This window comes from Ochotona princeps, chromosome 16 (genome assembly GCF_030435755.1).
Source record: "Ochotona princeps isolate mOchPri1 chromosome 16, mOchPri1.hap1, whole genome shotgun sequence".
Lineage (NCBI taxonomy): Eukaryota > Metazoa > Chordata > Mammalia > Lagomorpha > Ochotonidae > Ochotona > Ochotona princeps.
In genome coordinates, this window is record NC_080847.1 from 22,024,531 (window position 1) to 22,050,672 (window position 26,142).

The 26,142-nt window shown below is 44.1% G+C and overlaps 1 protein-coding gene and 1 pseudogene across 6 annotated transcripts in view; both read right to left on the bottom strand.

The window, feature by feature from the left end:
* The window catches only part of RSPRY1 (ring finger and SPRY domain containing 1), a 47,904-nt gene extending 33,581 nt beyond the window's left edge, over positions 1-14,323 (bottom strand). The window contains exon 1 of one of the 6 annotated variants that reach the window (XM_004583880.4): positions 13,910-14,323. The gene's annotated coding sequence lies outside the window, so the exon portion shown is untranslated. Of the gene's footprint in view, positions 1-1,046; positions 1,179-13,286; positions 13,375-13,558; positions 13,766-13,869 lie in introns of those variants that run through there. The other 5 variants (XM_012926635.2, XM_012926634.2, XM_058675010.1 and 2 more) reach the window with 5 other exon arrangements.
* Positions 14,324-16,528: 2,205 nt separating this feature from the next.
* Positions 16,529-17,178, bottom strand: LOC101527963 (ubiquitin-conjugating enzyme E2 C-like; annotated as a pseudogene).
* Between the last annotated feature and the right edge of the window lie 8,964 nt (positions 17,179-26,142).

Consider the following 26,142-nt stretch of genomic DNA (forward strand, 5'->3'; position numbering starts at 1 on the left):
ATGTCAAAATTATACTGCAAATGTTTGTTCTTTTTTTTTTTTTTTAAAGATTTTATTATTATTGGAAAGCCGGACATACAGAGAGGAGGAGAGACAGAGAGGAAGATCCTCCATCAGATGCTTCACTCCCCAAGTGAGCCACAATGGGCCGGTGCGTGCTGATCCGATGCTGGGAACCAGGAACCTCCTCCGGGTCTCCCACGCGGGTGCAGGGTCCCAAAGCTTTGGGCTGTCCTCGACTGCTCTCCCAGGCCACAAACAGGGAGCTGGATGGGAAGTGGAGCTGCCGGGACCAGAACCGGGGCCCATATGGGATCCCGGGGCTTTCGAGGCGAGGACTTTAGCCGCTAGGCCACGCTGCCGGGACCCAAATGTTTGTTCTTAAAGATGATTACTTTTGCAAGTTTTTATTCCCACTACATTGTAGCTCCCTGAAGAACAGAAAACACGTCCACCTTGTCTTCAATTTCACTGTGACATAACAAAGCTCCAACTCTAAAAGAGAAGTCTTACTTGGGGGATACAAGGAAGACTTATTTTGCTCACTTAAAATCAGAAAGTACTATTTTGGAACAATTCCTTGGTACAATGCTGACAGATTCTTATCTGACTAAATTCTTAAGTAAGTACCACAGAGCTCTTCTATGTATATTATAAAACTTATACAAATTTTTCAGTAAAACAAGGGTAGGAAGCATCCACCTCTGTATTTTGGTGAGCTGGATGGGAAGCGGGCCTGCTGGGACAGGAACCAGTGCCCAGGTGGGATCCCAGTACCTGCAAGGTGAGGACTTTAGCCACTAGACTACCATGCTAGGTCCCATTCCTCTACTTTTAAACTGGTTGTAGATTAAGTAAAAAACATCAGGAACCCAGATAATATGCAAAAGATAACCTAAATCCAAATCTATATGCTCAAATACACTTTGTGCAAATGCTATTTTAAGACCCTTGCATATTAATGCAGACTTTCAGCTAGTGAGGTGCTGGGACTCACAGTAGCCCAGCAAGGTTTACTAATGGGGAAATGTGTCTTCCAAAGTTACATTCATAATATCACCATCTTGTTAAGTCTGGAATTGGCCATGGAGAGAATATTTACAGAACAGAAAAGGAAAACCCCACAAATCAGGATTGCTGGTTTCCTGGAGACCCAATTGTTAAACATTTGCCAGCACACTGTAAGTACAGTACATGTTTAGTGAAAGTCAATACATGTCTAGACGGATGATCGGAAGCATGTGAATGTTCCTTATTTATATCCAAAAGAGTTTGTGGTATTTGATGAAAATGCTTACATACCACAATTAATTCAATGTATAGAGGCCTACACAGTACAGAACTTTAAGAAAGAAAACTATTTTGAAGCATTTGTAGATTCCACAAACGAATGGTTGACTCTGACACAAAGAGTTCTGCCCATGCAACAATTTATCCCCAGACTACTTAATGAAGAAACTTTGTTACATTGTTACAGGAGAATTTCTCAACAATACTAGTAATTTGATGTTACTCTGTTTTCCTTATAGCCCCTTTCAGACCCTGTAGTTTCCTATTCAAAACATAAAAAAAAGTAAAAAGATTTTCTTAAATTTATTTTTATTGGAAAGTCAGATTTACAGAAAGGAGAGACAGAGAGGAAGATTTTACATCTGCTTGTTCATTCCTCAAGTCGTTGCACGACTGGAGCTGAGCCGATCTGAACCCAGGTGCCAGCAGCTTCTTCTGTGTCTTTTACAAGGGTGAAAGGTCCCCAGGCTTTGGACCATCCTTGACTGCTTTTCCAGGCCACAAGCAGGGAGCTGAATGGGAAATGGGGCTGCCAGGACACAAACCAGCACCCACATGGGATCCCAGAACATGCTAGGCGAGGACCTCAGTGACTAGGCTACCATGCCAGGCCCAATCCTTTTACTTTTTATGTAGAATGTTTGCTGTAAAAATCAGGAGAGGCCAGTGTTTTAGCATAGCAGGCAGGGCTGCTGCTATGATGCCAGCACTCCGTATGAATGATGGTTTGAGTCCCGGCCACTCCACTTTGGATCCAGCTCCCTGGTAGTGCTCCTGGAAAAGCAGCAGAGCATAGCCCAAATGTTTGGACTCCTATACCCACATGGGAGATCTGGAAGAAGTTCCTGGCTTTGGCCTGACACAGCCCTGACTTTTAAACCATTTGGGAAGTGAATCAGTGGATGGAACATCTGTGTGTGTGTGTGTGTGTGTGTGTGTGTGTGTCTGTAAATCTGTCTTTCAAATAAATAAATTTAAAAAAATTAAAAAAAAGATAATGGATGTGAAAGTGCTATGCATCGCCCAGCGTTGATGGTTTAGTGGCTAAAATACTTGCTTTGCATGAACTGGCATATCATATGGGTGCTAGATTGTGTCCTGGTTGTTCCAGTTCCCAACCAATTCCTTGCCTGGGAAAGTAGTCGAGGATGACCCAAAGCCTTGGGAGTCTGCACCCATATGGAAGAAGCTCCTGCCTCCTGGCTTTGGATCAGGTCAGCTCTGGCCACTGCAGCAACTTGGGGAGTGAACCAGGAAGATCTTTCTCTATGTATCTCCTTCTCTCTCTGTATATCTGCCTTTCCAATAAAAACAAATAAATCTTTTCAAAAAATCAACTTTCAGGATTTCAAAGGTAATTGTGAGACAAAAAGAAAAGGAAAAACTTAGTGACATAATTTAAATACAAAATCCTGTGTGATATAATAATTCTTTTTTTTTAAGACTTACTTATTTCTATTGGAAAGGCAGATATACTGAGAAGAGACAGAGAGGAAGATCTTCCCTCGATGGTTCATTTTCCAAGCGGCTGCAGCGGCTAGAACTGTGCCAATCTGAAGCCAGGAGCTTCTTCCGCGTCTCCCACACAGATGCAGGGTCCCAAGACTTTGGGCCGTCCTCAACTGCATTCCCAGGCTGGGAGCTGGATGGGAAGCGGGGCTGCTGGGACACAAACTGGCATCCATATGGGATCCCGGCATGTTCAAGGCGAGGACTTCAGCCACTACGCTGTTGCGCCGGGCCCAATAAAATAATTCTTATTACTGGATACTATTGCTTAATAGAGAATTTTCTTACCATCAAAATGGTAATGCCTTTAAAATTACTATACTCTTGATAATCCTTTGGCTGCAAGGGTTATAATCAAACATTTCCTCTTTGAATCTATTTCTCTAAAATGATGGAATTATTTTTGATCCTCTCCTTTTTAAGAAAAAAGGTTAAAACCAGGGCCAGTGAACTAAGCTAATGCCTGCAATGCTGGCATTCAATTTTAGATCACTGATTCAAGTCTAGCAGCCCTGTTTCTGATCCAGCTGCCCTCTAATGTACCTGGGAAAGCAGAGGAGGTTGGCCAAGCTTCCTGGCACCTGATGCCCATGTGTCTCCTGGCTTTGGCTTGGATCAGCCTTGGTCTATGCGATCATTTGGGGAGCGAACCAGTGGACGTAAGATAGCACTTTCTCTCTCCTTTAAACAAACAAACAAACAAACATGTTTTAAAAAATAAAAATTCCCCTATTTCCATATCATTTATGATTAATTTTGCATGTTTTTTTTTAATCTAAAAATTATTTATTTGGAGAGAAGAAGAGAAGGAAAAAGCAAGTCCATTTCCATTCCCTGGTTCATTCCCCAGAGCCTGCAGTGTCCAGGGCTGGTGGGAGGCGAAGGTAATAACTGAGAACCCAGTCCAGGTCTCCCATGTGTGTGGCAGGGACCTGGCAGGGATCCAGTTCCTCAAGCCATCAGTTGCTGCTTTCCAGGGTGGGCACTAGCACAGGATCACAGCTGGGACTTGAATCCAGGCACTCGGATATGGAAACGTGGGCATCTTAACTCCTATGGTGAAAGCCTGTCCTTACCTCTTTTTTAAAGCTGTTCTGAGAGGGGAAAACTTAGTATCAAACTTAGAGTTTTGGCAAGCTTAGTTTCAAGGAAAGAGGTTCTGATACTCACTGTCAGTGCAGAACAAAGACTTCCACAGAGACATTTGACCAAGTGGTCAAACCCTTTCTGACAAATGGCCCAGGAATCAATGATTCATCTCTTCAAGTATTTGCTTTTATTCATAATACAGACAAGTGGCAGGAAGAATATCCCCCGCCCCCCGGAAATGATACTTTAGGATTATGCTGCCAAGAAAGGAAAGTGAACAACCCAAAGGCAGCAAAACCACACTCCAGGCACAAAATTACGTTTGCTGTTATCTTCACCTCATCATTCCAAAACAGTGTTAGAGCACAAAGCGCTTTCTCAATTCCCCTCAGCCAAAGCTAAATTTAACAAGAACAATATATGAAGAGGTCTTCAAAAAAGATTATGGAAAATGCAATGATAAAGTATGCATGGATTTGAGTATATTTTTGCATCAAGATAAACTTGTTTTAATTTCCCACAAACTTTTCAAATACCTTCCTATGATACATTGTAGACTCTGAGGAGGGACCTTGAGGTGTGGCAGATTAAGCCACAGGTTGGGATGGCCTGATTCCAGTCTTGGCTGCTCTGTGTTTCTGATCCAGCTTCCTGCTAACACATCTGAGAGGCAGAAGATCATGGTCTAAATACTTGGGTTCTTGTCACCCACATGGGAGACCCTGATGGAATTCTAGGCTCCTGGTTGTTTCCTGGTTAAGCCCAGGTTGTTGGGGAGAGAATCAGTAGATGGAAGATATCTTCATCCCTGCCCCTCCTTCTCTGTGTCACTCTGCCTTTCAAATAAATAAACAGTCCTTTAAACAATACATACTAGAAATTTTAATGATTTTCAGTCATTAGAAAAATGGATTAGAAATTAGATTTTTCCAGGGTTAACAGCATGGCATAGTAGGCTATGCTTCCACCTGTGGTGCCAGCATCCCCTATGGCACCAGTTCCGGTTCCTGTCCTAACTGGTCTATTTCCCATCCAGTTCCCTGCTTGTGGCCTGTGTAAAGGATGGCTTAAGTCCCTGGGCCCCTGCACCCATTTGGGAGACCTGGAAGAACCTCCAGGTTCTGGCTTTGGATCACCTCAGCTCCAGCCTTTGCAGCTATATGGGGAATGAACCAATGGATGGAAGATCTCTCTCTTTGCCTTTCCTTCTCTCCGTAACTCTGCCATTCAAATAAAAATGAAATAATTCTTTAAAAAAATTAATTTTCCCCTAAAGCAGTGATGTCAATGTTTACCATCCCCTTATCAGTAATTAGCAAAAACTGTATGTATTCATTCATTCACTTTCTAAGGCAGAGTGACAGGAAGAGATAGAGAACCATTGTCTGGGTCACACTTCAAGTGGCTGGAACAGCTAAGGTTGGCATAGATCTAGCCAACACTCCATTCTGGGTCTCCCCACATGGGTGACAAGGGCCCAAGTACTTGGGCATCCTCCACAGCCTTCCCAGGCATGCAGTATAGGAAGTCGACTAGGAAGTGGAACAGTTAGGACTTGTACTGGCATTCTGATATGGGAAGCCTGGGATGGCTGCCACGATGTAAGGCCCCTACCACCATTTCATTATGAAAAAATTCAAACATACAGCAGAGCAGTATTAAAATTTACTGTAAATAGATTCTATAACATTTTTCTGTACTTGCTTTATCACATATCTATTTATATCTAAATTCATCATCAATCCAATTTTTTAAATATTTCAAAATAAGTTGCAGGCACTAGCATACCTACCTCTAAGTAACTCAGCATGCATACAACAGACTAGAATTGAGTGTTTCGGGAAGTTAATATTACAACGAGCTGTTTACATCTTAAGTATATGTATTGTGTTTTGTTAAATACATACATCTGTGTACTAAAGCTTGATCAACATAGACAATATACCCAGAAATATGTTTGTTTTAAAAATATCCTGCAGGACAACTTAAAGACACAATTTTCTCACTGCAGATGGTGTTTAAATGGGAAAAACTCCGAAGTCACCAAGACTAATTATTTGTATTGCAAAAAGTAGCTATATTTCAAGAGTATACTTGCCAGTGCCTAAAGATATTTCAATAAGGGTGTTTCTGTCTCTAACGTACCTAGCATTTTGTTGTGGAGGAAATACAGTCAGCCCTCCATGTCCTGGGGTGATCTGTGTATTCAACCAATTGTGGAAGAAAAATATTGGGAAAAAAATTGTATTTCTCCTGAACACTGAACATGTACAGATTCTTTTTCCTGTCATTATCTTCCAAGCAGTTTAACAACTATTTTTAAAGCATTACATTATATTAGGTCTAATGGCACTAACAGATAATTTCTAGTACATAGAAGGATGCACGTAGGTTAGGTGTGAATACTACACCTTTTTATGTAAGGTAATCAAGCAACTTAAGCATTCTTGGATTCTGGTGTCTGTGAAGGACTTCAAACCAACCCCCCTGGGGTTTAAGGGACAGGAATCTCACTTTTTCTCTAAAAGGAAAGACAGTCTTGAGAGGATGTTTGAACATGCCTCCCTGGCTATTTCACAGCAACATGGGGGTACTTGCTATTTAAATGACACAAGATACTATTATTCCCAGACTAACTTTCTATACTCCAGGAGAAAGCACGGGATGATTGGTATGCCCTTTATATACTGAGGTTGGTTTAAAAAATTTTACCTCTTGGGGCCCGGCTAAAGTTCTCGCCTTGAACACACCGGGATCCCATATGGGCGCCGGTTCTAATCCCGGCAGCTCCACTTCCCATTCAGCTCCCTGCTTGTGGCCTGGGAAAGCAGTTGAGGATGGCCCAATGCATTGAGACACTGCACCCGCGTGGGAGACCCAGAAGAGGTTCCTGGTTCCTGGCTTCGGATTGGCGTGTACCGGCCCGTTGCGGCTCACTTGGGGAGTGAATCATCGGACGGAAGATCTTCTTCTCTTGCTCTCCTCTCTGTATATCTGACTTTGTAATAAAAAAAATTTTGGGCCCGGCGGCATGGCCTAGTGGCTAATGTCCTCGCCTTGAACGCCCTGGGATCCCACATGGGTGCCGGTTCTAATCCCAGCAGCTCCACTTCCCATCCAGCTCCCTGCTTGTGGCCTGGGAAGGCAGTCGAGGATGGCCCAAAGATTTGGGACCCTGCACCCGTGTGGGAGACCCGGAAGAGGTTCCTGGTTCCCAGCATCGGATCGGCGCACACCAGCCCGTTGCGGCTTACTTCGGGAGTGAATCATCGGACGGAGGATCTTCCTCTCTGTCTCTCCTCCTCTCTGTATATCTGACTTTGTAATAAAATTAAATCTTTAAAAAAAAAATTTTTACCTCTCAGAAGAATGTAGAGAATTGACTGAAATGTTAGGGGGGAAAGTATCTCTAAGTGACTTCTCCTAAAATGTTGAAATTGTTTTAAGCTCAGCAGCAGTGGTGTCTGTGGTTGGGGGGCTGGCAGAATTACAGAATATGATCCTGACTTGAAACAGTACAAGGGAGCAAAGACAAATCACTTTAGTATTCAAAAAATGCTTTAAAAATAGAATTTAGGCCTAGGATAGGGTAAGGAATTTCCAGAAGCAAATAATAGTTAAAAAGGAAGAAAAAGTAAATAATCCCTGTCTGAAGTCTCAAGGATTGGAAAACTCGTCTTGGACCCATAAAGGAAACTCTAAGGAAGATCTGAGGTAAGTGCTAATGATGGCTGCAGGACAGGGCAGAAAAACACATGTCATTTTCCTCACTGTTTGGGAATTTCTCCCTGGAAAACCAAATAACAGGATATCATATAGCTGCTGTTACTCAGGCACACACAAAAACTGAAAAAGCGGGTTTTTCTGCAATAGAAATACTTTGCTATTAAGAAAGTCAAACAAAATACATAAGCAATACCAACAGCAATGCTTCACTGTAAGGACAACTACTCAAAATAGTATCTAAATAAACCCTCCACTGTACGCTCAATTGGATACTATTAGGACCTGTCAGAAATTCAATAAAACAGAAAATGTTTCCAAAATATTTACCACTTTGAAAAACAAGGAAATACCATTCAATAAATATAGCCATGTGTCTAGTGCTTAGACGCCAGGCAGTGAGCAAAGATGCAAAACCTCGACAGATACATTCCAGATGTTGAGTAAGGATGGCAAAGAGATCCGGGGTAAGGGGCAAAGGGCAGTAGCAACTAACAGTCTACCCAGGGGCTTTGGACAAAGCACCAGGTCCACTGGAGGAGACCATCCGTTTCACCCACTTTCAAGCAAAAAAGGAATTTGGGAACACTTCAGTATTCCCACATGAGCAAATTTTTAAGTGACTATGTAAGTTATTATTAGGAAAAAGGGAACAGAGGACTTGACCTTGCATTGCAATCTATTCACGTCTTAAAGCCAAAATTTGGTTGGTACAAAATATCCTTCTCTGCATCATGAAAAGCCATAAATTGAATTGATAAGGGTGAAGCAAAATAGTAATTCTAATGAAAACAGTGAATCATAACAAGAAGCCAAGGTCATTTTGAGACAGCAGTGATGATGTCCCCCAAACTAAACATTCCCTGATTATTGCAGGACTCCCTATACAATATACAGCAGGAGTAGCTCTGGGATGATGCTAAGTTTATCAGGACAAACTTACTGGGAGAAAAACGCAGCAAAGACCACCCAACTCTCATATCATTCTAGTTTTGTATAACGAATCTCATGTTTTGGTGAACCTTTAATAACTGAGTTGTTAGGTTATTAATACATAGCCTTTGGATATATTTAAGTCTGAACAACTGTAAAGCAGTAAGAGCTGAAGGGGGAAAAAAGAATGCTGCAATTCCCATGAGGCAGGGTGGGGCAAGAACTGTATTTTGGGATTCACTGCATTAAGGAAACACAGAGAAGAAATTTAATTCTTCAGGAGGCAGAGGGCTAACACTGAAACATTAAACTATGAGGTAATAATACACTTGCTGAGTAAGGTATTTCAAAGCTTCTATTTGAGATGTATAGGATCCGTGAAAACTATGATTCAAAAAACAAGAAAGCTACACATAGTGCTGATTTCTTAACAGACCTAAAGAATGCATTGATTCCTTACTGCTTTCGATGTCTTCTTAGTTATCAAAGGTTCAGAAACAAAAGGGACTTCTTCCTGGGCCCTCACCGTGGTTTATAGGGTAACTTCACCTGGTTTAGGACACATTTTTATCGATGGTTACTACCTTTACATATCTAAATGGCAACCATTCTCCATTTGGAATTGACCCTGAAAGCAAAATACAACAAATTTGTACTGTTTACTTTCTTGCCATAAAGGCTGGCAAAAAAAGAAAAGTTTCAATAGTGGACTTAGGAATAAGACAAAGGGAAAGTATGCATTCTTTTGCACTCCTAAAAGTTGTAAGTCTCCTCTAAAATGTTGGCTTAAGTTTTGGCATTCATCATATCTTCACTACTCTATTTTTCAAAATTTGAATTTTAACATCAGAAAAAAAGTATCCAAATTCAAATACTAAACATCTTGAGAACTCCAAAAGCTTGAAGAGAAGCTAAAGCTGTAGTTTATTATCCCCAAATAACTCTTTTGAAAAGATTCCTGGCTATGTGATTAAACAGATTACTGGTTTCATTATGCTTCGCATTTATGGTACCTATTGACTAGACTCACTTTTGAAGCATATCACTATCACATTTTATTTTACAAAGATCCCAGCACAAAGCAGAAAATTTCCAATTTAAACTGCTGTAGGAGCAGGTGTTTAGCCTAGCAGTTAAGACACCTGGGCCTTGGTTAGATTCCTCACTTTGGTTCAGAACTCTAGCTTCCCACTATTTCTGTCCCTCGGAAGCAGTGGCAATGGTTCAAGGAATTGGGTTTCCAGTCACCTATATGGGAGACATGGATTGTATAGTAGGCTTCTGGTCCAAACCCCAGGCCTGTCCTGACCACTGTGGGCATTTAGGAAGCAACCAGCAGATGGAAAACTTTCTGTCTCTTCTATAAAAATTTTAAAAGGAGGGCCCGGCGGCGTGGCCTAGCAGCTAAAGTCCTCGCCTTGAACATGCCCGGGATCCCATATGGGCGCCAGTTCTAACCCCGGCAGCTCCCAGCTTCCCATCCAGCTTCCTGCTTGTGGCTTGGGAAAGCAGTCAAAGACAGTTCAAAGCTTTGGAACTCTGCACCCATGTGGGAGACCTGGAAGAAGTTCCTGGATCCTGGCTTCGGATTGGCATAGTACCGGCTGTTGCGGTCACTTGGGGAGTGAATCATCAGACAGCGAATCTTTCCCTCTGTCCCTCCTCCTCTCTGTATATTTGCCTTTCCAATAAAAATAAAATAAATCTTTAAAAAAAATTTTAAAGGTACTGTAGTATAATAGTGTCAGTCATCCTCAAGAAATCCGAATTATTTCTCCATACTGATATTAGGGAATCAAACTTATTCAGCTGCTTGCTAATATGTCTGGGAAAGCATATTAGCTGAGTGCCTGAGCCATGCACCCACATGGGAGACTTGAATGGAGTTCTAGGCTGCTGGCTTCAGCTAAGCCCAGCCCTGGACACTGTAGCCAATTGGGAGAAAACCACTGGAAAGAAGAGCTGTTTGTCTCTTTCTGTAACTGCCTTTTAGATGAAATCAATCCTTAAAATTATATAAAGGATGAAAGTGATCTTTTACTTTTTCATTGTGCAGAAAATTTTATACAATTCTTTACAGAATGAATTAATTTCATGAGTTCAAGCAGTCTATTGTAAATAATTGTATTGCAAAAACAAATTTTTGTTGTTGTTAAACTTTTGCCAAAACATACTATAGAGTAGCTGCTTTGTCCCAGTTCACTACAGTATAACACACTGCTATCTCAAACCTTAGGTTATTATTTCTCCCGTGATACTTGGTAAATGAAAAATTATTTTGCTGACAAAGCAGAGAAAGTCCACAGAGTAAGCTGGAAAACTTTTGATAAATCAATAACTTAAAAATATTACTGAGTACAGAAATAACAAGGACTTGTGAGAACAGCAAAACACAGGTCAAAGAAAGACATTAAGCAGGGAGACGGAACACCATGTATCCTGGGGAATCAAAGTCCACAAAATCACCATGGTGATTCTTTAAAAAGACCCATGGAATATAAGCTTAGAAAAACAGGAAATCCAGATCCTCTTTGAAAACAAAACAACGCAAAAGTATTACTTCAAAAGTCACAATTATCCAATATTTGGAAAGTCAGCTCTAACAAATGCCACTAGTCCAATATTAATGAATATCATATATAGACACAAGTATTTTACAGAGGGATCTACAAAACGAGATGTCATCCTATGAAATACAAACTCTATGTAAGGTGAAAAAGAATCAGTATGAAAACAAATTGGAATGCAATCTCCAATGTACCTCATAATTTTTCATCTGGAGCTGTCAAAATGAGCCATAATATGCATGGAGACTAAAAGGTGGTCTTATTTGCAAATGACAAAGGAGAAGGCATGATATTCATTGGTAGATATCCCAAGGCCATGAATACAGACATTTATACACACATGAGTACTCCGAAAAGTTAATCAAAAACAGAATTAATGGGCCCGGCGGTGTGGCCTAGCGGCTAAAGTCCTCGCCTTGAAAGCCCCGGATCCCATATGGGCATCGGTTCTAATCCCAGCAGCTCCACTTCCCATCCAGTTCCCTGCTTGTGGCCTGGGAAAGCAGTTGAGGACGGCCCAAAGATTTGGCACCCTGCACCCGTGTGGGAGACCTGGAAGAGGTTCCTGGTTCCCGGCATCGGATCGGTGCGCATCGGCCTGTTGCGGCTCACTTGGGGAGTGAATCATCGGACGGAAGATCTTCCTCTCTGTCTCTCCTCCTCTCTCTGTATATCTGACTTTGTAATAAAAAAATAGATCTTTAAAAAAAAACAGAATTAAAATAAGTTAGCTTTGATGCAAAACACTGAAATTCATGCATATGAAGGGTTTTCAAAATGTTTATGAAAATGCATATAATAAAAATTCTGCAAGAATCTCACAATATTTTAAACCAAAATAAATTTCTCTCTCAATCTTACTTTTTTAAATGCTTATTTGTTTGAAAGGCAGAGTTACAAGGAGAATCTTCCACACTCTGGTTCACTCCCTAAATGGCTGTGACAGCCAGGGCACTGAGTTTCATCTGGGTCTCCAGATGTGGGCAAGGGCTCAAGGACTTGGTCCATCTTTCGTTATTTCCCCAAATGCATTAGCAGGGAGCTGGATCTGAAGTGGAGCAGCCAGGAGTTGAACCTTTGTTCATGTGAAATGCCAGCAATGAAGGCAGTAGCTTAACGTGCTACTCCATAATGTTAGCCTCATCAGCTCCATTTTTTTCTATAAACTTCCTTAAGTCCTGTGTGTGTGTGTGTGTGTGTGTGTAAGGCTCCAGAATCCCCCATTCATAATCCACACACACACACAGAACAAAAGAGGCAGTTTACAACACTGAGATCAGGTTACTTGGGAGGAAAATTGCAGCTGTCAGGCAAAAATCTTCTGAAGAAAAAGATATTTTAGTGCTAATTCCTGCCCTGTAACATCAGAAGTTCAAAGTAAATTAAAACACTAGGAGCAAAAACTGGAAATCCCTTCCCCCTCATTTAAGCAAGGTTTGAAGCTGGTGGGCGGGGTTAGATTATAATTTGGCCTAAGGAGCTGTGAACCATGAAGCTCTTAGCAAAATAGAGTAGGGCTCCCCAGGCGATGGAGGACTTTAGTAATGCCAGTCCTTTAGATCTACACACTCCTTTACAGTTCAGAAAGCGCATTCTCTTTCCATCCTCAACAGCAACCCCACCGGTGGTAGAATGATTGTGCCTTACTGGCAGTTTGTAGTGGATAGTGCACTTTTAGCACACTTTTAATTGCACAGCAGAGACGGAAGGAGGAAAAGTTACTCCACTATGGACACTCAGACGGGACCTAAGGGGCCTGGGAAACTGCAGGATTCACCTCCCAAGTGAGTAACAGACGCTTCCAAGTTCAAAGTACAACACTCCAGGGAGAGCAACCTCAGAGAGCTAAACCGGGCACGGATCAACCTCAGCGTCTCGACCCCAGGCCCTCCAAGACAGAGAAACCGAGGCTGACAAACGCCTAATCTGGAGTCACGCGGATGTAGGGTAGGGGGTGTTACTGGGATGGGTTCACCCCTACCTACTTCACCACTGAACCGAGAAGCAGCTGAAGCCTGTATCTGGCACACCTGGCCGAGCTCCAGACACGGAGAGAGGAGCCTTGGTCAGTCCCGTTGCTTTCTCACTACTCCCCACATTCGGGCTTTCTTATCCACGGGGCTTTCTCCCCACCCCACGTCCGCCCACAAATCCCTCTCTCCCCAAGATCCTTACCCAGTTTTTAGCTTGGGCCTCCGGAGTGCGGGAATCCGCTAGCTCTGGCTCCCACCTCCTCGCCCCACCTCTGTATGAGGTGTCTCTTAACCCCAAAGCGTTTGTAAAATCACCGCAGAGGAGGTCTGCCTCCCACCCATGCCACCCAAACCCAGAGCTCCACTAAACGAAACCCTCCCAAAGCGCCCTCCCATCTATCCCTTCTGCCCCAGCACCCCTCCGAGAAGCGCCCCTCGGTAGGAGCCTCCGCGGGAGATAACCTGTCCCCTCACCTGGGCCCCGCTGGCTACTGCCTCGGAGGGGTAACTCTCGAGAACCTCCTCCGGATCAAGACCTTCCCCCCACCCCAAACCCCAAACGGGGAACACCCTCTTCCAGGACCTCCTCAGGTGCTCTAAGCGCGGGCCCCAGAGGAGATCCCCGTTGGCTGTTTCCCGGGATCTGCCCAGAGCCAGCCTCCCCCGGGGCCCTTCCTGGAGTCTGCCCCGACCCCAGGCAGATCTCCCCGCCCCAGGCTCCAGCGGCTGTTCCCCTTCCTCACAGACGACCCCAGCACCCGGACTCTCCCGCCTCGCGTTCCCACCGGTCTTCCCAGAGCGGCGCGGCAGGGTTGCGGCACTGACTTTCTCTAGTTCCCAGGCCCACCGGAGGGAACAGGCAGCGGTAGCGACGCGACTCCTTTGTGACAGGTCCGAGAGAGCGGTAAAGATGGACGCGAGGCCACAGCGCTGCCATTACGCGCAGGGCCCACCCCCGCTTCGTACCGCCCAGGCCCTCCCTCAATCCCCTAGAAAACGCCCCTTCCTCGGGGGCAATCCCTCTCCTTGACAGCCAATCGTCGCTCAAGAACAGTGCCACGTGACATGCCAGCCGGGCCCACCCTCTAAGAGTGAGCTGGCCAATCCCCTTGCCGAACGGTGAATGGCCCAATCAAGCTTCTCCAGTTTGCTGTCTGGGACACCGGATTTCCATCAGGCTCCGGGAGGCGAAGAGAGTCGGGGATTGGGTTACCCCGCCGGAAGCGGGGCGGAACTTTGTTGTGGCGGTGAGGAACAGGAAGCCCCGAAGGGTCAAAAGGAATACAAAAGCAGCGCTTTTTTCCTCTGCGTCTTCTATTTTCTTCCTTCCCTCTCTTTTTTCTCTGTTTCTTTTCCTAGAGAGGAGCGAGCGGCCTTTGCGGCGGCGCTGTCGGGTGGGCACCTCCGAGGTGAGGGAGTCTCGCCTCCCGCGCTCTGGTAGGTGAGTGTGGACTGGGTCCTGGCCAAGCGGCGAAACCTGGCCTCGTCCTCGTACGCGGGGAGCTGCTGCGGCTGATGTTCGGGTCAGGGCCAGGCCGGTTCTCAGGCCACGCACGCTGCCCAGTGTCCTCAAGGGGCCAAGGGCTGAGCGCTAGTAGGCTCCCACCGGAGTGGGGGCAAGGGAGACCGCCGAAAGGCGACTCTTGTTAACGCCCAGGCCACTTTGTCGGCTTAAAACTCGTTTTTTTTGTATAGGTGGGTCCTCCCGGGTCTCAAGTGAGGAGCAGGCTGGATACCGGGGGCCAGAGGCCTCGGCATGTGGTCCGTTCGGCAGTGGTGGAAGTCCAGCCGGTCTGGGCAGGATGGGAAACGTTTGTTGTGTGCCGCGTGTGCGAAGTGCATTGGCTTCCGGTGGCAGACAGACCCTGGCGCCTGTTTTTGTAGGAAGCTTGGAGGAGGAAAGGCCGAGAGGTGGAGCGTCCTGTTTGCGAGGCGGTGGTCCTTGCTGATGTTAGTCTGCACAGGGGCCCCATCGGTTCACAGCAGTGGTTCCTCTACCTTAGCGGAAAGTGAGGTTTTCTGTGGTCAGATCCCCGACCGGGACCCTCAGATGGGCTGCCTGAGTGGATGTGGAGTGGAATTCTGGGGTTAGGGTTACTACTGGGAATGTCCTGGCATGGGGGTAGCTGTGAGGCCAGATTGGCCCAACGTGAAGTGTGGTTTATTTATTGGTGGTCCGCAGGACGCCAGAAAGGGAATTGGAGGTCACTGGCTTTTGAAAAGCTTAAGAATCTGTATGGGCCCTTTTTCTGGTGTGAAGAATTGAGCTGAGGTAAAGGCCGCTTGCATATCTTTCTGATAAGCATTCTGAAAGGCCAGGCTACTCACTTTCCTCACATTGCCTCATTGCCTTTACCTGCTGGGCTAATTAATTATTCATGGTTCTACTGATGGTAGGTTATTGATGCTTGGTTAAAGTCAAGCTGCTGCTTCAGATGCAGAGAACCACAAAATTGGCAAATAAGGTCATTTAGCTGCATGCTTCAACCATAGGCTAAGTCGTTGTGGCTGCTCACTTAAGTAGTTTCATTTGTTTTCTTAAACAATATTAGTTATGGGCCCTGAGCTGAAGGCCTAGTGGCTGAAGTCCTTGCCTTGCACGTGCCAGGATCCCATATGGGTGCCAGTTTTAATCTGGCAGCCCCGCTTCCCATCCAGCTTCCTGCTTGTAGCCTGGGAAAGCAGAAGAGGATGGCCCAAAGCCTTGGGACCCTGCAACGGTGTGGGAGACCTGAAAGAAGCTCCTGGCTTTAGATCAGCTCAACTCCCACCATTGCAGCCACTTTGGAAGTGAATTAGTCAGTGGATGGAAGATCTTCCTCTTTGTCTCTCCTCCTCTCTTTATATCTGACTTTCCGATAAAAATAAGTGAATCTCTTAAAGATTTATTTATGGCCACTGCAGCCATAGCTGAGCTGGAGCTAACCCAGAAAAGCATGGACCTTCCTCCAGGGCTCCCAAGTGGGTGTAGGGGTCCAAGGACTTGAGCCATCCTCTGCTGCTTTCCCAGGCCATAAGTAGAGAGCTGGGTCCGGAAGTGGAGCAGCTGGGACTTGAACTGGCACCCATATGGGATGCTGACACTGCAGGTGCAGTATTAGCCTATTGTGGCACCACACTGACCCCAGTTTCATCTGTGAATAACCTTTTTATTACACATGGTCTTCATTCTTAAGTATCTATTTACCGTTTACTGTAGAATGCATTTCCAAGATGGTGTTTATTTGGGCAAATTCGCCATGATGGGTCTGACCATGTTTTGTGTTCCATTTCTTTGATAATTTTGTTTCTTGAGTCTGTAGGTTAGTATCTTTCAGCCATTTCCTTTCAGATTGCTTCTGCCATGTATGTATCTGCTGACTGCACAGACCCACCCCTCTGGTTTATTTTTGTACGAAAACAATCAAAAACATATTTATTTAATATATATCACGAGAACTAAAAGCAAGACTTAACTTAAAAAAAGATCACAGCTCAGGAGACGGAGTCCAATGCAGAAACCAAGGAAAAGACAGATGTTGCGAGCAGAGACTGACAACGATGATGGTGACAGCACAGGAGTGTGGAGGGCCTGGGATCAGGGTTCTTGGCTGGAGACCTGCTTGGAGTAGGTTTCCTGCAGGTACTTCTTAAAAGCTGTGGAGTTCTTCCAGAGCTCAGCGGCGTGTGTGTTCAGAGGTCTTTCGATGTTGGGCTCTCCTAGCAGGCTCTGGATGGACAGCAGAATGGTCCTGACGTAATAGAGTCCAGGCAGATGTTGCCCTGGGTGTCCACGTTGGGGTGGTAGCAGGGTGTGAGAAACTTGACCGTGGGGGCGTTGTAAGGGTAGCCACTGGGGAACTCCAGGGAGAGCTTATACCTCAGGTCTTCGTACACTGTGCCAGCTGCTCTGTGGATGGTCCCGATGCATTTGAAGAGGTTGTCTGACTCTGGGAAGGCAGAAATGCCCTTGTCACCAGACATCATGAGGGTCATTAGCTCCTGCTGTAGCCTCTTGCGCACCGGGCCCACGTGGTGCCCCCACTGGGCTCGGCTCCCTTGCGAGCAGCTGTGGAAACGCTGGCGGCAGCTGGGTCCCAATTTTAGGAAGCCATTCGGTCGGCATAGCGGGAGGAGGAAGCAGCTTGGAGACTTCACATACGCACCCCTCTGTTCTCTGCTTCTTACTCTATTTTCCTGTGTATGTTCTGGATAATTACTTATGGATATAGTGTTATCAAAACATGTTCACAGTGTACCACAATCAAATCATGGAAATGGGGAAATTTATCACCTCAAAAGTTCGTAATCTCTTTGTGTTGAGAACTTTCAGAATCCTCTCTACAGCTGTTTTTTTTTTTTAAAGATTTATTTATTTTTATTACAAAGTCAGATATACAGAGAGGAAGATCTTCCGTCCAATGATTTACTCCCCAAGTGAGCCGCAATGGCCGATCCAAAGCCAAAAACTGTTGTAGGGTTTTTGAACCCCGAGTACTGCAGCAACCTCAATTCTTGTCTCGCAGGAAAGAAGAATTTTCATGCGGACACAGTTTAGTTTTAAAGTAAGATTTATTAGAAATAGTTGAGAAAGTAGACTCCCATCTTAGTGATGGGAGAGGGCCTCGAGATCCTCTGCCATAGTGGCAGGGGGAAAGGCAAGAGAGAAAAACCCTAGTCCCCTGCCATAGTGGCAGGAGGAAAAGCTAGAGAGAAAAACCTAGTCCCCTGCCATAGTGGCAGGAGGAAAAGCTAAGAGAGGAAAACCCTAGTCCCCTGCCATAGTGGCAAGAGGAAAAGCTAAGAGAGAAAAACCTGTATTAATGGTGGGGAAAGTATCTGTTAAAGACTCCCCTCAACGATGTTTCTCCATAAACAAAGAAAATTCCTGGTTTCCATGGTACCTGGCCTTGGGACAAAAGGCCAGAAAGGTGTCACTGGCCAACTTCCTTGGTCCCTTTCTAATGATAAACAGGCCAGTCTGAAGCCCTCCCCCTTGGCAATGGCTGGAGACAGAATTGGGCGGAAGCTTCAGGTGGAGAATAGATATGTTAATGCCACTCTTGTCTCCTTGGAAGCATTCCTGATAAGTTAAGATATGCACTTGTCTGGGGAGAGACTCACGGGTGCAGGGTCCCAGTGCCCTGGGCCATCCTCGACTGCTTTTCCAGGCCATTAGCAGGGAGCTGGATGGGAAGTGGAGCTGCCGGGGTTAGAACTGGTGCCCATATGGGATCCCGGGGCGTTGAAGGCTAGGACATTAGCTGTAAGGCCACTCCACCGGGCCCATCTCTACAGCTGTTTTGAAGGATGTAATTAATTGTGTCAATTTGTATATCCCTCTATACTATAGAATATTAGAAGCAAGTCTTGCCATCACCTACATCTGCACCTGTTAACCTCACTTTTCTCTCTTTTTTTCAAGATTTATTTATTTTTATTGCAAAGTCAGATATACAGAGAGGAAGAGAAACAGAGAGAAAGATCTTCCATCTGATGATTCACTCCCCAAGTGACCACAACGGCCGGTGCTGTGCCAGTCCGAAGCCAGGAGCCAGGAACTTCCTCCAGGTCTCCCAAGCAGGTGCAGGGTCCCAAGGCTTTGGACCATCCTTGACTGCTTTCCCAGGCCACAAGCAGGGAGCCAGACAGGAAGTGGGGCTGCCGGGTTTGGAACTGGTGCCCATATGATATCCTGGCACTTGCAAGGTGAAGACTTGAACCACTAGGCTTCAGCGCCTGACCCAACTCTTCATCTGTTCGCCAATGATTTACTCCAGGGAGTAAATCACCGCAAAACTCTAACCATTGTGCTGTTCTCTACTTTAATGAGAGGAGTGTTTTAGCGTCCATGTAGGAATGGAAACTTGCAATATTTGTCTTTGTGCCTGACTTGTTTCACTGCAGTTCCTTTTTGTGTGTGTGTGTGTATGTGTAATTTACTAATTACTTCCAGTTTGTTAAACTCATTTATTGAAATCTTCAATTCATTTGCTATACTTTTTAGTTCCTGGAGGTATTTGGTTGTTCCTGTTTTACAGTGTATATTCTGTAATATTTAAATTTACGTTGTTGAAACTTCATTTCTGTTTCTTTAAACATGGGAAGCATGGTTGTTTTATAATCTGTCTGCTTAATTCCACTGTCTGAATTCCTAGTCAGCTGTTTCTGTCATCTCTTCATCCTGCCATGTTACTTTCCAGTTCATCTTCACATTGGGGGTGTAGAGCTGCAGCAGAAGTGGTGGTGAGATAGCACACCTGTGGGAGGACTCCTGGGTTTGATTTTTGTTTTGGTTGCACCAAAATTACAGGTTGCAGAACATGGAAATGCTGGATGAAATTTGTTTTAATTCTTTGATTTTTACCTGCAAAATTCTTTACTGGTTTACCTTTTTTTTTTTTAATTCAGGTTATTGACACCAAGGTAGAAAATAGGTTTCCATTCCCAAAAATTCATCATTTCTGAACATGAAAGCCACTTCTCCTTCATTCAGGTTTTACAATGTAAAATTTGTGATTCTAGCAATGTTAAGTCAAAAATTATTTTTCTTTCTTCCAACACTGTTTACTGTTAGTGCCAAAACCACTGTCATAAATAAGTTTCCCTGGTGCTTTATTTTAGTCTCCCTTTTCTGAACTACTTGATGCATAGGTTCTACTCCCTGATTCTTATCATCTTGTTCTACTTTTCTTTAAATGGCTTATTTGGGCCCAGCGCTGAAGCCTAGCAACTAAAGTAATCATCTTGTACATGCCGGGATACCATATGGGCACCAGTTCTAATCCCGGCAGCCCTACTTCCCATCTAGTTCCCTGCTTGTGGCCTGGGAAAGCAGTCAAAAAGCCTTGGGACCCTACACCTGCTTGGGAGACCTGGAGGAAGAGGCTCCTGGCTCCTGGCTTCAGATCAGCTCAACTCTGGCCATTGCGGCCACTTTGGGGAGTGAATCATCGTACAGAAGATTTTCCTGTTTGCCTCTCCTCTCTGTATATCTGACTTTCCAATAAAAATAAAATCTTTAAAAAAAAATGGCTCATGTTAACCTTCTCTTTACTGAAAGCAGATTTCCCACTTGCTAAAAAGTTGAGTGACTGTTAAATAACTGGCATGGTACCTTGTACATAATAGGTCCTCTGAAAAGTTTTATTTTAAAAAACAAAACTGGAGTAAGTTGGCTCTGTATGGTTAGTCTAATGCAAAGCTTTTTTTATTTCTTTAACCTCGCATGAGGGCAGGGATGCGTCTGGGGAGATGGAGCATGGTTTAATGTGTGGTTTAGATGCCAAAGGCAGTTCAGGTGGCAGAGTAGTGTACAGTCACAGCAACTCTTAAAATCTGAGAGGTACCATGTTGGATATATCAGTACTGGGAAAAATGTGACATGGCAAGGTTTTTCTCTAGCTTTGGAAAAGACTGCTGTTTTCTTTCCTGTGAGCCCCAGAAGGAGGTAATTTGCTTTAGATGTTACAATGTGAAGAAAACATGACTGGTATTAGAATGATACATAGTGAGAGAAATGTGTATGTAAACTGGGGGACTGAAGATCAGCGAAGGGAACCAGTATTTAAGTTAGTTCTCTTAGTTTTTTAGCATGAATAGATGAATTCAAAGTTAATTAATTTCCTGTTGTGTATGTTTCTTAGATGCCATGGGTACTACTAGCTGCTCATCATGGTAGACATGAGATATGGATTAAATTGCTTATGTTTTTTATATTTTTAGTCTTCTTTGCCTTTGGAGTTTTTACATAGGTTTAGTGTTAGAAGATTACTTAGTCAAGTCAGAGAACACTCAACATTTTATAATACATGAGAAGCTGGCTTCATTTGAATTGCTCTGTCTTGGGGGACGTGCCTTGTGGCTAGAAGAAAATCTTTAGTCAAATCTTTAGTCGGAATATAGTTGAGTTAGTGAGATTCCTCTTAGCTGCTGCCCTGCATTTTGAAGTTCAGCATGACTTAACACCAGGGAGCAAACACTGCAAAGCTAGGAAGCCATATTGATTGACAAAAAAAAAAAGGGATTGTCCAGTTGTTTTTTCTACCCTAAGTGAAGCCTTAGGACATAGCAGAAATTGATTCTCCCTGGTTTATTTTTACATGGATATTCTGCCTAATTTTAGAATTAGTAGGGTATAGTGACTAGTGATGTAAATACTTGGAAAGGCAGCTATCCAGAGAGGAGAGACAGAGAGGAAGATCTTCCGTCCGATGATTCACTCCCCAAGTGACCACAACAGCCAGTGCTGCACCGATCCGAAGCCAGGAGCCTGGAACCTCTTCCAGGTCTCCCACGCGGGTACAGGGTCCCAAAGCATTGGACCGTCCTCGACTGCTTTCCCAGGCCACAAGCAGGGAGCTGGACGGGAAGCAGGGCTGCCGGCATTAGAACCGGCGTCCATATGAGATCCCGGGCTTACGGGGCAAGGACTTTAGCTGCTATGCCAAGCTGCCAGGCCCACAAAATTAAATCCTGTAGGAAACCAGATCCCATTAACTTACATCATGGCTCGAACGAAATGAAGTAATTTTTCAAGTCAAGCATAGCAGTTATTGGAAGGGAGGGGTGGTCAATATATATATTTTATACTTGTGTAGTACTGTGTAAGACACTGAAGCCATTCATCCAGCCAACCTGAATGAAACTAAATACCCAAATCTCCCGTATAAATAAAGCAGTGCAGTGTCAGCAGTTACTTTGATTTGAAATATATGAATTTTGTTTTCTTGACTGTCAAATAATTGGAAATCCAAGTTGTTTTTTTGTTTGTTTTTGTGCCAGTTTGAAGCTTTTAGTTTTGGATGAAGAGATTTTGATTTTTTTTCATGCATCTTCTATTTGAAAGATTTAATCCTTTTAAAGATAACGGTTGATAGTTTGAGTCACTTTGAGAAAAAACAATGTGAATAAAGTTGACAGCACTTAGTGTTTTTAAATATAACAGAGTGATGACCACCTAAGCATTGCTGATGTAAATCCTTTGTATCCCTACATAACTATCGATAGTTAGGTCCCTATAGTCCAGGCCTGTTTATTTGTTTCTTTGGAGATCTCCCCAATCGAAATGCTGGACTGAGAACCCTAACCAAGAAAAGACAGAAGACAGAACAGGTCAGTCAACCATCTCAGCTGTATGTTGGCAGCGAAATACTGGGCAAACAGAGACTCTACTATGGACTATGTCAATTAGTGGATTCTTCAAAGACCTCATCGTGCTTGGAGTGGCAAGATTGGCAGTGATTCATAACTGGTGAACCATCAAAACCACTTGAGCAAGAACCTTGGAGCATGCCCTACATCTGGGACCTGGGGTGGGTGGGAGCCTGGGTGGGCCTTCTCCCTTAATATCCCCCTATAAACATGAAGGAACCAACTTGTCATTGTTAATCTGTTTAGTAAGCAATCATATACTTCATGTATGACTGATATTATGCTAATAATCTTTGTACCTATAAAGTGTTGGTGGAATGGTTATACGCGGTAAGATACAATGAAACTTCTGGAAGGACTTGGAAATCTTTTTTTTTAATGATTTATTTATTTTTATTGGAAAATCAGGTATACAGAGAGGAGGAGAGACAGAGAGGAAGATCTTCCATCCACTGATTGACTCCCCAAGCAGCTGCAAGCACCAGAGCTGAGCTGATCCAAAGCCAGGAGCCTGGAGACTCTTCCAGGTCTCTCATGAGGGTGCAGGATCCCAAGGCTTTGGCTGTCCTTGGCTGCTTTCCCAGGCCACAAACAGGGAGCTGGATGGGAAGCAGGGTCACCGGGATTAGAACTGGTGCCCATATGGAATCCCGGCACGTGCAAGGCAAGGACTTTAGCTGCTAGGATCCTTGAGACCCTGCACCCGCGTGGGAGACCCGGAAAAAAAGTTCTTGGCTCCTGGCTTCGAATCTGTGCAGCACCGGCCGTTGCGGCCACTTGGGGAGTGAGTCATCGAATGGAAGATTTTCTTCTCTGTACATCTGCCTTTCCAATAAAATAAAATAAAATCATAAAAAAGTGGGAAAGATGAAAAAAAAAAACTATACAGGATCATGCTGTTGAAAATTAACTTTACCCTAGAGTAAATGATTCTCAACCTAGAGGTGATTTTACCCCGGAGGGAATTTATGGCAATACTGGGAGACATTTTTGATTTTCAGCTGGTGTGGGAAGGTGGTTGTTACTGGCATCTGGTAAGCCAGAGACCAGGAATGCTGCCAAACATCCTGCAATGCACAGGACAGCCTTATTGTGGAAGAACAACCAGACTCCAGGTGTCAGCATTAATGAGGTTGAGAAAGTTGCCATAACAATAGTAAGGAGGCTGTGAAACATTTTTTTTTTAAAGATTTATTCATTTTATTACAGCTAGATATACACAGAGGAGGAGAGACAGAGAGGAAGATCTTCCGTCTGATGATTCACTCCCCAAGTGAGCCGCAACGGGCCGATGCGCCGATCCGAAGCTGGGAACCCGGAACCTCTTCCGGGTCTCCCACGTGGGTGCAGTGTTCCAATGCATTGGGCCGTCCTCAACTGCTTTCCCAGGCCACAAGCAGGGAGCTGGATGGGAAGTGGAGCTGCCGGGATTAGAACTGGTGCCCACATGGGATCCTGGCGCGTTCAAGGCGAGGACTTCAGCTGCTAGGCCATGCCGCCGGCCCCGGCTGTGAAACATTTTAAGCTTGTTCAGTAATGATGTGGATTGAAAGGGGGAATGAAGTAGGATGAGACCTTAAAAGAAGAAATGAAACAGGATGGGATCTTTCCCTAGAACTAAAGTTTGAAAAAAGACAGATTAGAAAGGTCACTACAGGTAGGAAAGGCAGAATTTGGCTGGTGGTGTGTTAAGGAGTGAGGAGGGGGAAGGAGTCTAGGTGCTTGTCAAGGTTTCCAGTCTGGGAAACTGGATTGAGACATAGAGGCGCCCTTCAGAATGCCCCTTCTCATTATGATTCACTTTGCTAATGTGTTACCCCACTGTTTTCCGGTGTTACATACAGTGTAACAGTACTAAGTATTAATATTTATTATTTTTTTAAAAATATGACTCATGGAATCTAGCACAGTACTGAATTTTCTTAAAATTGAACTATAGATAAAATAAAAGTATAAAGTAGAAAATACACTAATAGGAAAATGTAGGATTGCCAAATTATGTATGTAACTTGATTATCTTTTTAAAAAATCTTGTTTTTTATAATTTAAAAAAATTATTTCTTCAAAGGGTAGAGAGAGAGAGGGACAGAGAGCAAGCTCCCAGCCATTCATTTGCTCCCCAGATGCTCGCAACAGCTGGGGTGAGGCCATGCCAAAGCCGGAACAACATCTCAGTTACCCCCATGACTGGCAGTGACCCAGCTGCTTGAACATCGCTTCTGCCTCCCAGTGTCTGCGGTGGGGGAGGGGCGGGAGGCGTAGAGTTGAAGCAGGAACCCAGTGTCACACCCAGGCACTCTGAGACAAGATGTGAATGATTTAAGCTAAACGCCTGCCTGGGTAATTATCTTTGTGAAAGTTAAATGTGTGTCTGTATGTGTGTTTCCTAATTTCTCACAGTTTGATTTGATCTCTTTCCCTTTTAAAATGTCATAGTTATTTATGTCGCCTATTTATTCCTCCTCCATGCCTTGAGTGCAAACAATCTTTTTCTCACTCCTGAAGCTTGTCCAGAGCTTAACATGGTTCTTCGTAGTAATGGCAAACCTTTCAAAGCATGTGCCAAACACTGTGCTGAGTGCTTTACATGAATTACATTGTTGGCCTTCGCAGAAGCTCTATGTTGTGTGGAATTGCTTTGATCCTTGTTGGTAAGTGTAATCCTGTGAAGCAGGAGACCAGGGCCCAGAGGAGTTAGGTGACTTGTGCAGTGTTGTAAAACTGAGAAGTGGCAGAACTAGGGTTTGAACTAGAGTCTCTTGTTTTCAGGCTTTCTCATTCCCTGCACTCTTTTTTTTTTTTTTTTAAGATTTTATTATTATTGGAAAGCCAGATATACAGAGGAGAGACAGAGAGGAAGATCTTCCATCCGATGTTTCACTCCCCAAGTGAGCCGCAACGGGCCGGTGCGCGCTGATCCGATGCCAGGAACCAGGAACCTCTTCCGGGTCTCCCATGCGGGTACAGGGTCCCAAAGCTTTGGGCCGTCCTAGACTGCTTTCCCAGGCCACAAGCAGGGAGCTGGATGATTCCCTGCACTCTTAAGGAAACGCAACAGAAGGCACTTGTTATACTGGCTCAGTTAGATTAGAGGGGTACTGAGAAGTATCTAATGTTAAATTTTAAATCCTGCAAAGGCCTGAATATTTCTGAGGAAGGAATATTTGAATATTACCCAGAATACCCAGGAATATGATTGCTTATTTATCAGTCGTTTCTGTTCTTTAACCTTTCCCAGCACTGCTGACATTGGAAGCAAAGAGAGCAAAAGCAACAAATGCTATGGAGTGAGGACCTAGAGGAGAAAATACGAGCTTAGGGAAGAGATGGTGAAGGCAGTCTGTTCTAGCCTAGTCTCCTTTAAATGCATGGTTGCTCACTATTATGTGTAGCCATCTAGCCTAGCTTATTTATTTTGGGATCAAAGGAATGGCAGGGATGTGACATTTGCTTTAACGAGCAGACTTTTAATGTTTTGACCTTGTGACTCTTCAAAAAAGCAACCTGTTGACACCTAATGAGAAAGAGTTTTTTTGTCAAATTCTAAAGCCCTTTTAAATTCTTTTTAAATATGTTTCTGCTGTATTTGTTTTTACTGCATAACTATAATTCTTGGTTTTGTTTGTCCCTGTGTGTGAAAGATGCTAATAGCACAGAGAAACATAAATGTTTAAATCTAACACTTAGTAGAGAAGATTGATGAGAAAGCAATAAGCCTGCTTATACTTGCGTTTTCCAAAACTTGGTTTATAAATGGTAGAAAAATTTTTGTTAGAGTTTCTGATTAAAATTTGAGCTCTTGGGCTGGTGTGACATAGCAGGTAAAGCATATAATGGTGGTATCCTAAGTGAGTACTATGTCCCTGCTGCTCTGCTTCTGTCCAACTCCCTGCTAATGGCCTGGGAAAAGTGATTGGGCCTCTTGC